Below are 11755 nucleotides of genomic sequence, written 5' to 3'. Positions count from 1 at the left end.
GGGTGGGACTGGATGGGCTTTGAGGTCCCTTCCAACGCAAACCATTCCACGATTCTGTGAAAACATTGGCCCAGCTCCTTCCCTGGTTCAGGACAGCTTGTATGAGACACTGATCCCTAGAGCTGCACATCTCCCACATTTGTATTTAAAAGGTCCAGCTAACAGCAGTCTGCAAATTTTTCCTTGGAGGAGGCAATTCCTTCACATCCAAAAAAAGTTCCAGTCTCGATATAGTCCTACGACAACTGCTGTGGGATATTGAGGCTGCCTAAAAGCTACCAAGGCTTTCGCTTAACCTGTAAATATTCCCTGGCTGGAAACCCACGCCATGCTCTGTTGGGGCTGAATTAAAAGGAGCCCTTTTAGGGAAGTGGGCTGGGTGAGTGGAAGTGGATTGTCTAATTCTGATTCAGTTAATCCTTGAGACAAGGTTGTATTTTGTGAACATGGCATTAGCGTTGTGTTGCGGATTTTGGAAACAAGGGTTGTCTGTGTGATGTTTACCTCTCCAGTCGATACGAAAAAGAGCTTAAATAAACCTACTCAGCTTATCACCGATTTCTCACCTGCTGGAAGGCTGTTCTGCAGGCTCCAGACCCTTCTGCAAAGAAGAAACCCAACAGCGACATCAGTGCAGGGCCAACAGGGTGGGATCCTCTGCCTCAAAACTGGAGGACACAAAGCGATGTGGGCACGATGACTCCTCATGCACCAGCCACTCCCTACACCCAAGTGAGACATTGTTGGATTTTCGATACCTTAAAGCATGTTAAAAAAGTGTAAGTTTTGTGTAGAATATGCTGAAATGGAGAAAAGCAGGCACATTTGAATTTTACTCCGGCTAGTGCAGTTAATCCCTGCAAAACAGGAGGATGGCAGGCATTAATTTTTCATCCCACTAACCCTTATTGAACATATCACTAGTTACTTAAGATTTAATCTATTTTTAATAGAAAAATTGATACTGCAGTATGAAACATGAAGCAACACATTATTGTTCTGCAAAAGACAAAGCTTATAAAGGCAGCATTGTAGTCTGGAAACAGACTGCAAACCGTAAAAGGTTACGTCCAGCATCAAAAGTAATCTCCACGTTCACCAAAGCCCAGATCACCTCAGAGCAGTAATTACTCACTGACTGGAGACACCTTTATTTTCAGAGTTGCCGTATGTTTAGTATTCATTACAGCAGATTACCGCAGGATTACTGCAACAAATTTTCCCTTTCAGTAAAATCTCATTTTCGGGTAATCGGGGCCTTTTTTTCCACCCCCCTCTTTGCAAAACCTGCCTCCATCAGCTTCCGAGCCTGATTAGTCGCCAGTGACATCGGTTTCCACATGATTTTCACTTCTTGCTTTTTACACAGGTGATACCCAAACCTCTTTTTCTCTGCAGAGCAACGCATGCTTTTAAAATTCATAACCACCAAAGACGTGCGCGTGCAGGCAGGGATGGCTCCTTCCCTTCCCCACTGCAGGGCAAACAGCCAGACCCTAAAGGCTTCATAATTAGGGGCTTTACCCGATTGGAGCAGAAGATACATTTGCTTATATTTGCTGTAGCGTCAATTATAAATATGCAAAATTCAAAGTGTGGGTGACCAGGCCACACTTAGCAGAAATAATAAGACTACAGCCAATTAAAACAGAAAAAGGGTGAGTGCTTGGTTTTCTGCCCAGCGCGTTTCTGATGGTGACACAACTGAAGTCATCCCAGAGAGGAGGCACAGCCTGGCCCCTGCCAAAACGGAGGAGCTGGCCTAAAAACCAAACGTTCTCATCACAATTCCCCACATAGAAGAGCTGGTGGCTTAGCACACGTCACTCCTTACGCCACGCTATCCCTTCCTTGCAGGAACATCAGGCCTTAGAAGATGCCGCTCAAACAGACAGGAGGACAAATAACTTTCCAGCACTAAAATCCTGATATTTGTGCCTCTGATTTTTCTAACAGGACTGTCCATGTCTCCTTTTTTTGAGCCAAACACGTAGAAATTGTAATTGAAACAGCATAAGCATTGTTTTTGTTATTCTTCTCATAATCTAATCATTACGTGAGAAACATTAAACTAGACATTTGACTTCATCGATCTTTTCATGGACTAACGGTACGAGGAGTCATTTTCTGCCTAGACTAATTAATTGATAGACTAATTCATTGATTAGGTTCTTCATAGCATAGTGGGTATTGACGTACACTGAATTGTTTCCATCAGTTGTATTAGTTTGCACCAATTACTTTGGCTGTTTCACTTAAGCAATTACGATAGCTCAAAAGCCACAATCAGATTCTCAGCTGGTGTAAATTGGGGTCTCTTGGCTGAAGGCAGAGCACTGTGCTGTTTTATTTGGTTCAGTTGTCGGTTCTCTAAGATTTAATAATGAGCTTTAAAGTATCCAAACCAATAACAAGGATGTCTGAGGCAAAGGACATTACGTTAGCCTAAACACTTTCATCACAGTAATGAAGAGCTTATGTTCACATGTGTAACTTGGCCTCTAATTTGTACATTCTTATGAAGTTATCAGGTGCAAAGTAAGGTACCAGCACACACGAGTAATAATTTTAAGTAACACAAAAGTGAGATGCTGAATAGACTCACGTTTTCATGCCTAACTTATCTGGAAATCAGGTCCTAAGAATATTATGTTGCCAAGTAGACACTGCGTTCCAGATACATGGAAAACAGCCCTGCCATTTCATTAGATCACAGGATGGTTTGGGTTGGAAGGGACCTCAAAGCCCATCCAGTTCCCCCCCCGCCATGGGCAGGGACACCTCCCACTCGATCAGGTTGCTCCATCCAACCTGCTCTTGAGCACCTCAGCGTGTGCGATCTGTGTTTAGATACCTGTGAGTTTTGATATCCTCAACTTGATGCAGGAAGTCAACTTGACTTCAGGAAGACCCAGGGATTCTCACAGGGCTTTTTCACTGCTGGTTCAGTGCAGAAAGAACATCCTGACATGGACACTGCTGCTCCACCTGTTGAGCAAAGCCAACAAAGACAAAGGGTCATCAACACATTGACAATGAAATGAATAGAATGAAGGGGAATTGAATAACTGCTGTGGATTTTCAGGAGACCAAGCAGGAATAAGTAAATTGAACTGATTTTTCCTTGAATATGTTCTTTAACAAATCATTCTTCGGGGACTCCCCACAGTACATGGACATTACACAAGGAGGAGACACCGAGCTGATTTTGAAGCTGATGATAAAGAAATGTTTCCTTTCAGAAGGAAAATTGGAAAGTGTTGAAAAATCTAAGTTTCTTTCCACTCCTCTCAGGCCTGCTCCTCCTAGAGCATTATGGACAAAATGAGTCTGTTGGGAAGCTGTCTTTGTGCTCTGGGTCTCTCTCCCAGCTCTGAGTAACCGAAGGAGCTCATCAAATACAGGCATTAGCAGTTAGTTCCTTTCAAAGCCTCCAATCAGTTTTTCTCATCCTTGCATGCAAAGACAGACAACGATGTGCTCTCCTGAGACACCAGCAACGGAAAGAAGTGTCAAGATGGAGAAGATTTTGCTGAGGCAGTTTCCTCACACTGCTCTAAACCCAATTACTTCCCCGGCTCTACACGCTCGTGGAGACTTCAGCTTTGACGCGTGGCATAGGGCAAAATAAAAATTCATTAAAATAAGCACTGCTCTTCAGCTTGATCAAAAAGAAGCCCCTCGCGTGCCCCGTTGATGGCATCTGCATTTGCCCCAAACCCACAGAGATGCCAACGCATAGGTCGCGTTTGCAATGGTTTTGTTGATCATGGGATGCCAGAGCACATCGCTCTGCATTCCACGGGGAAAACAGGCAAAGCTGAACGTGGAAGGCAGAGGCAGGGAAGAATCCGATCCCTCTAAAAGAATGCTTTGCACCCCTCACACATACAGACAGCAGAGAGCTATTTGCAACCCAGAGTTCAATGACATGTAATTAAAATCAATAGAAAATCGACATTACAAAACCAAAACAAAGTAAAGCACAAATTTAATCTTGGTTTCTGATTCCGGTATGTGAAATGGAGGATTTGCTCTGAAGATATACTGCAAATAGACTCAGAGAAACCGGGTACGTCCTCAGCGATCTTTCTTAATGTGGCCCAATTAGCATTCCTTACGCATGAAAAGGGTTGATGGAGATGCTCTTGGCTGATTTGCAGTACAGGACAGCCCGGCCTGACTCTAAGCACCTGCTTCACTTTATCACACTGGGATTTATTCTTAATTAGCATCAAAACAACTGAACCACAAATATAACTTCATGCAAAATCAGGTCCCGTGGACACAATGAGCCCCAGAACTCTGCAACTTTTCTATTTTAGACATTTGATTTTTAATAAAAACATGTAGAACCCACAAAAGGAGCATAACTCTATCTTAGTCTCATATTTTTGATATGTTCTTATAACTAGTTATAGAGGCTGCAGGGCACACAAATGATTTTAAACATTGTAAACCACAGTTTCCTGAGCTAAGTTCTTATTGTCACGATGTTGTCAAACCTTTAGAACTGCAAAACAACCAGGTAAAAGCCATGATGATGCTGGTGGTGATTTTTTCCTTCTGGAAACATTATCAACTTAGAACTTCATCTGACCCAGTTCCACACTGGACAGATGATCTTCATATGTGAGATCAAAGGCCTTCCAACTGTTTTCCAGCTGGCTTTTTTTTTTTTTTCAGAACTGAGGAGCTAAAATATGTAAGGCTGTCATGGCCTTTACTTACCAGTGCCTGGGTTCTCCAGCTGACTCAGAGGATCTTGAGAGACAGACAGACTGACCTTGACACTGTCATCACCAATACAACTGGTATCCAGTTCAAATCACTGCATTCTTCCAGTCAAACCTCCCATTGCTGTTTGTCCTGGAAGCACTTGCAGTCATGGTCAGATGGAGCTCCGTGCTCCTCACAGTCATGGTCAGATGGAGCTCTGAGCTCCTCACAGTCATGGTCAGATGGAGCTCTGTGCTCCTCACAGTCATGGTCAGATGGAGCTCTGTGCTCCTCACAGTCATGGTCAGATGGAGCTCCGTGCTCCTCACTTGCAGTCATGGTCAGATGGAGCTCTGTGCTCCTCACAGTCATGGTCAGATGGAGCTCTGTGCTCCTCACAGTCATGGTCAGATGGAGCTCCGTGCTCCTCACTTGCAGTCATGGTCAGATGGAGCTCTGTGCTCCTCACAGTCATGGTCAGATGGAGCTCTGAGCTCCTCACTTACAGTCATGATCATTAGAAAACTTTTGCTCTTTTTTTCTTTCTCTGGGTAATGACAAAACATCAAGCTTCCTTACAAACCAAGAAATGAGCTACAGAACGGGAGATGAAACTCCAGCCCTGTTCATCTCCACTTTCTGATTACAAAGAGTTCACTACCAGAACTCCCAGGTCACCAAACCCACCCAACATTTAAATCAATTCCATTTCAGCATATAATAGTCCTCATGCTTCAAAAAATATGCTTGGAGGCTGCCAGAAAACACCATGACTTGAATATATTATTTACTGTTACCATTTTCACCAGGAAAGTTCATCCTTACTTCAGAGTGACAGTAAGAAACAATTCCTGCAGAGGGTACACAGTTCTCCAATTCAGTTTTCAGTAGCTGATGAATAAAATGAGAAGCGTTACCCACACGAGGTCACAGAAAAGCCATTTGAGGAGACTTCTGCTCCCCTCTGATGAGCAACACACTCATCAGGACGGTCCTACCCAATGTCTAGCCATGCAAAAGCTTGGTTTCTTATTATTGTCGAACACAGCAGAAATCCACCCGCTCAGTCTGAGCAACTGTTTCTCAATCAATAATTAAGTAACTTTAAGGTCCAGATCTATATAAAGATATTGATATTTTCACTGAAAATGAATCAATAGGAACAGGGTAAAGCATCTGAGTAAGCCTTTTTAATGGCAGTGTTTTGGCTGTGAGAAGTAAATTAATTGATTAAATGAATGACAAATATTGGACAACCAAAGTAAGTCTTTTCACACTTTCACAAACCTTTTAAGCAACTCCTTTCACTTCTTTTATTTCTTTCCCATCTTTTTTCCAACTTTGTACTTTTATGGAGTTTGCTTTCCTTTCTGCACGCGTGTAACACAAGTAATAGTTATTTTACATTACTAAGGAGAATTCAGGTGAATTGTGGCAAAGAACAAGCTGAGACTTACGGAAGGCAGCGCATTTCTGGGGGAAGACTGTACAGGATCTTGCTGGAAAGCCCACAGCGAGAGGAAGACCTGCCAGGAGACTAGGGGAAAATCGCTGAGAGATGGGAAATGGGAAGGGAGAGAAAAATACATAGAATCACAGAACACTTTGGGTTGGACGGGATATTAAAGCCCATCCAGCCCTGTGAAACCAGCGGTGCCCCACGCCTTGTGGGTGAGTGTAGCGGTGTGCTGACGGGCTGGCCTTCCGGCTTAGGCCAAGGGAGCACGGATTCTCTCCCAAGTTCTAACATCTTCTCTCTAGAAACAAGAAGCTCCTCGCCAGCAAGCCCGTGCCAATATTTCACACAACATAGTAAAGAACTGCCTGTGCTTCTGGAGGCTGATGGCAGTGAGCATTTTGCATCTTCTTGAAGTAGGAATGTGTGTCTGGAGGGTCACCAGCTTCAAAAACCCCTCAGCAGTGGGAAAATCACTGTGGTCTGCAGCCTGTCGGCTGAAGCAGGTACGGTGTCACCTCACCTTGGGCCACCCCAGAAGAGAAGGGAACAGACACCACCTCTCTTCAGGTGTGTTTTCACTGTGCAAAGGGAGAGAAGAAATGCAAATGGTTAAGTGGGACAGTAGCAATGTCACCTTTATTTGCCCAAACCCCGTTCTAGTGGAGGAGACAGTGAGCTTTCCTCATCTCCCTAGCATTTCCTTGCCCCTTCTTGTTCCCTTTTGCCCTTTTCCCTGTTTTATTCAAGCTCCCAGTGTTTTACCATTAAGCAGAGATTTCTTTTCGTTGTAAAGAAGGGGGTGAAAGCCAAAGCCTTGCTCTGGCCCTCTGGGCACTCACAGCTGCCAAACGGCAGAATGGGTTCTTGGGCCACTCCTGTTGTTGCTGCTCATAGAACAATTCTCTGCTGCCCCACAGCTCCTGCGAGCTATTGTTGGCCCTTCAACTTGCTGAAAATACTTTTGAGTTGGGTTTTCATTACTATTATTATTATTGTTAAACGGACACACGTTCTCATCTGTGAAGGTTGAAACTCCACTTTTCCATGTGGCTCTGCCCTTTTTGGAATCGTCTGTCCCCTGTGGCGTGCAGCTCCGAAGTGTTTACTTAGGTACTGGGAAGAAAAAAAAGCAACAAGACATGAAAAGGATGAATGTGTGACAGAATGGAAAACATTGAACTACAAAAATGACCTCAAAGCTGCACAAAGAACTTGCACGATAAAGGCAGAACCCACTCATAAATAAATATTCATCCGCCTTGCATGCAAAATTGAAAATTAATGTTGCAGAGGGCACAGAATCCACTTTTCAGTGTAAAAATGTTTTCCCCCTTCTTTTTTTAATCAGCATTCGGCACTTGGAAATCACATGTTCCATTTTAGGCACTTACGATGTGACTGGTTTGGCTACTTTTAAAAAAATTCTATTTAATATTTATGCAACAAAATCTGATGATTCCTGATGTGTTTCAGTTCTAATCATAATCCAGTATCACAAGTCCTGTGAAAACGAGTGCCTTTTAGCTGCTCACCATGGCACAAACACTGTCTGCTGGGGCAGACAGATACAACTTCCCCGGCTCCAAACCAGTGCAGATCGCATCGCCTGACACTGATAAAGCCGTTATTTTCAGAGCACAACCTCTGAACTAATTAACCAACTTTTACAGCTCCCCAGGCTGGCTGCAATCTTATTTCACAGACATCCCGACCTACAAGAACAGCAGGCAAGAAAATCAAAGTCAAAGCAGAAAGCAAAGGGAGAGGATCTAGATGAAACGCGAGATGCTGCTTCTCCATCCCGGGTGGGGGAATTTCGCCTCGTAAGAGGTCGCGTCCCACCTCACACACACACACACACAGACAGGGCGAGCGTGGGACCCTCCTGACCCTTCCCAACACAGAGCCTCAGCCTTCAGCCGTGGTGCTGAGCTCAGAAAGGAGGTGTGTGGAGCGCAGGGTAGGCTCTATCGCTGCACCTGGGCAGGGGCAATCCCCACTTTCAGTACAGGATGGGGGATGATGTCCTTGAGAGCAGCCCTGCAGAGAAGGTCTTGGGGTGCTGGTTGATAATAAGCTTGACGTGAGCCGGCAATGTGCGCTCGCAGCCCAGAAGGCAACCGTGTCCTGGGCTGCATCCAAAGCAGCGTGGCCAGCAGGGCGAGGGAAATGATTCTGCCCCTCTACTCCTCTCTTGCGAGACCTTATCTGGAATACTGTGTTCGGTTCTGGAATCCTCAATGTAAGGATATGGAGCTGTTGGAATGGGTCCAGAGGAGGCTACAAGGATGATCAGAGGGCTGGAGCACCTTCCCTGTGAGGACAGGCTGAGAGAGTTGGGGTTGTTCAGAAGAGAAGGCTCCGAGGGGATCTTATAGTGACCTTCCAGTACCTGAAGGGGCTGGAAAGGAAAGCTGGAGAGGGGCTGTTCACAAAAGCTTGTGGGGATAGGACAAGGGGGAATGGGGATAAACTGAAGAGGGGCAGATTAAGCCTAGACATCAGGAAGAATTTCTTCACCATGAGAGTGGTGAGACACTGGCCCAGGTTGCCCAGGGAAGTTGTGGCTGCCCCATCCCTGGAGGGGTTCCAGGCCAGGTTGGATGGACCTTGGGCAGCCTGATTTAGTGGAATGTCCCTGCCCATGGCAGGGGGGTGGAACTGGATGATCTCTAAGGTCCCTTACAACCCAAATTGTTCTATGATTCTATGATCACATTTTGACTTTCCAAGCTCTACGTGCATTCCATCAGGACCGCCTGACATGAAGGGATTCTCCACCAGTGCAAGCGGCACGCTGAGAGCAGGGCCGTGCCTGCCCCTCTGCTCCGCTGCCCGCGCAGCCCCTTCTCCTTCTGGCTGCTGCTAAAAGGCAGCGCACACCTGCACCCCCCCCACCCTGTCTGCCAGGCAGCGAGCAGAGGCTGCTCACCCCTGTTCTCCACTGCTCGGCCACGCAGCCGAGATTGCAGCTGGAACCGCAGGGGCAGCAGGAACCGCAGGGGCAGCTGGAACGCAGGGGCAGCTGGAACCGCAGGGGCAGCAGGAACCGCAGGGGGAGCCTCCAGCCTGGACGGTTGGACTGGATGAGCTGAGAAGCCTTTTCCAACCTCAGTGACTCTGTGATTCTGCACGGTACAAGACAATGGGTAAAGGGCAGTTACATCCCTTTACTATCACAAACCAGCAAAAAAGGAGGAATGTGAGTAGATGTAAAACAACCTGTTGAGGGGCATGAAAGAAAAAGCATTGCCCTGAGTTCTCTCTAGATATTCTTGGCCTTACCTCCACGGCAGATATGTGATCATCTCAGTTATGGCCTTCTCAGCTACGTGCAGATCCTTCGTACCTCCTGTCCCCCATCCTGCATGTGAACAGTATTAGTGAGTACAAATAAATTATCCGGTCATTTTTCCTGTTTTTCTTTCTAACAGAAAATAGTAAGGTATGAGTGAAAAAATAAATTATTATAGCTGTTGCAAAATTCATTAAAGCAATGCTTCTTCACAGTACTTCAAACATGGTTCTCAGAGTTTTTAAACAGCTTTTATTATTAGTCAAATGAAATACTGCAGTAATCCTTTAACTCTCTTGTGCTAGATTATCAGTTATTTCAAGAAAGTGTTAAAATCTCCATCACTGGCAAAAATGAATTATGTTTTCTTTGTCAAACGTGCATCAGCATGCCCATCAAACAGAGCTGGAAAAGACTCAACAGTTCCGCAGAGGTGCTGCTGTTTGGGATTGGGAATGCACCTGAATCTGAATTTTGCAGTTATCGTCATCTTTGCCTGTATCTGTCTATTTCTCTGTCTGCATCTCTGCAAAACGTTTTTATTTCAGTCACATTACAATCTAGTCTAAATAAAATCTCATGATTTAGCCCTTTCTTTTCAATTCTGTTAATTAGTAAGTCTGGTTCTCCCAAATAGTACTTGGGAATAGTACTCCCGGATATCCAGGGAACCTCTGATTTTGTCTCACAGCCTGTATCTTCCCCAATAAATAAAACATCAGTTCAGAACACCCAACAATACCTCATTTCTGCTTAGTTGTTGAAGAAGTACCAAAAGAATCCAAATGGCGAAGATGCTCTTCCTGCAATCATAGGGGACTCTGAACCCTTCAGAACCAGAGAAACTGTTGTTAAATCTGTTAAATCAAATGGCAACACAAATAACCGATCGGTTTGGAGAGAAGGACCAAATTGTGGGGGATGATACAGTGCAATCAGGACCCCTGACATACCCCAGGTTTGATCTCACTCACTTCAGAGCCACCAGGCTTCTGAGAATGCCCTGAGCACGGGTAAATCCAAAGGACTCCAAAATTCATCTGGAAAGATGGGAACAAAAGCATTAGAGCAGATCACCTACTCACCTAAGTCAGTAAGAGCATAAGGATTTCACCGAGCCAAGGTCAGACTCCGCCCAGAGACACTCGCGTATAACGAACGGTTGAAGAGTCTTGGACCAAAGTGGCGTGTTTGACGCAGCCTGTGCAATACAAAGAAAGAGAAACATTAAAATCAGGTAAGAAATGTTATTCTGCCTGGGAGCAAAACGTGAAGTAGAAATACCACAGTACACAGGATGTTTGCCATTAAATGATGATCTTATTTCTGTAATGATCACTAAGCTTACTTATAATCAGACATAAAACCATTTCCCCTTTTCAACTAAACGAAGGACCTACCCCACGGTGATGGACCTTGACAGGGGGGTTATTCCATACAGCTTCCCTGGTATTTCTTTTGCTTCTCCCCTGCAGGAAACTCCCACTGGTGTGGAATAAAGGAATGGCAAAGTGATTTACCTGGGAAAGCCAAAGCAGGAATTTGCCAGAAGGTTTGAAGTAAGCCAAGCCCTTCTTTAGAAGACAGAACATAGAAGAGCGCTGTGTGTTCAGAGGAATAAGGTCGGAAGCACCAAGAACTCCATCCCTTATTTCAAGCTCCCAGGCACGAAGCGCTGTGCATACAGACTGTACTCAGTCTCCAGGTGTTCTCAGACACTTTGCTTTGCTTTCCCACCCGTGTGGGGTCCCGTTCTGACTGAATGGCAAAACTTTGACTCTATTTTTACAGAGCAGAATCAGCGTGTAGCTTTTACACCAAGCTGCCTGGGTCAAAACCTCCACTAAACCTCTACAAACAGGAAATTCTGCTTTTAAATCCAGCTCTGAGTTAGTGGCACAGATTTGAGACTAACACGCTGTTTGATTTCTCTTAACATGACTAGGTTCGTGAAGCGTGTGTGCGCGTCTTTGTGTCCCCTCTTGTACCCATTTCTATTGCATTTCACGTTTCTGTCAATATAGCCTCCAATATTCGAATCCACTGATAGAACAGATGCAGTAATTGCAAACAGCTGTAAAGTATTACTCATCTTGCTAATCAAAATGACTTTCTGCTAAATAAACCATGAAAAAAGCTTTTCCACCATCAGTGAAGTGGAGTGGAAGTGATACAGCCTGTAAAAAGTCCACCACGGAAGTCAAATCAACAGATCAAGTTTTCTGACAACAGCAATTCTACACACTAATGCGTGTCTCCAAAATTGGTAGAGAAATTTCTCG

At 44.9% G+C, this 11755-nt stretch overlaps 1 long non-coding RNA gene across 1 annotated transcript; it reads right to left on the bottom strand.

Moving 5' to 3' along the window:
• Positions 1-572: 572 nt before the first annotated feature.
• Positions 573-10329, bottom strand: LOC128852897 (uncharacterized). Its single transcript, XR_008451013.1, has 7 exons — positions 10216-10329; positions 9464-9542; positions 7188-7291; positions 6699-6756; positions 6177-6245; positions 2855-2988; positions 573-722 (listed from the first exon to the last, which is right to left on the bottom strand). It is a non-coding gene; the product is annotated as an uncharacterized LOC128852897 (long non-coding RNA).
• Positions 10330-11755: the final 1426 nt, after the last annotated feature.

The sequence above is a fragment of the Cuculus canorus genome, chromosome 8, assembly GCF_017976375.1.
Source record: "Cuculus canorus isolate bCucCan1 chromosome 8, bCucCan1.pri, whole genome shotgun sequence".
Classification (NCBI taxonomy): domain Eukaryota; kingdom Metazoa; phylum Chordata; class Aves; order Cuculiformes; family Cuculidae; genus Cuculus; species Cuculus canorus.
The sequence above is the reverse complement of the archived record's forward strand: the minus strand, read 5'-3'. Positions and strand labels throughout refer to the sequence as shown.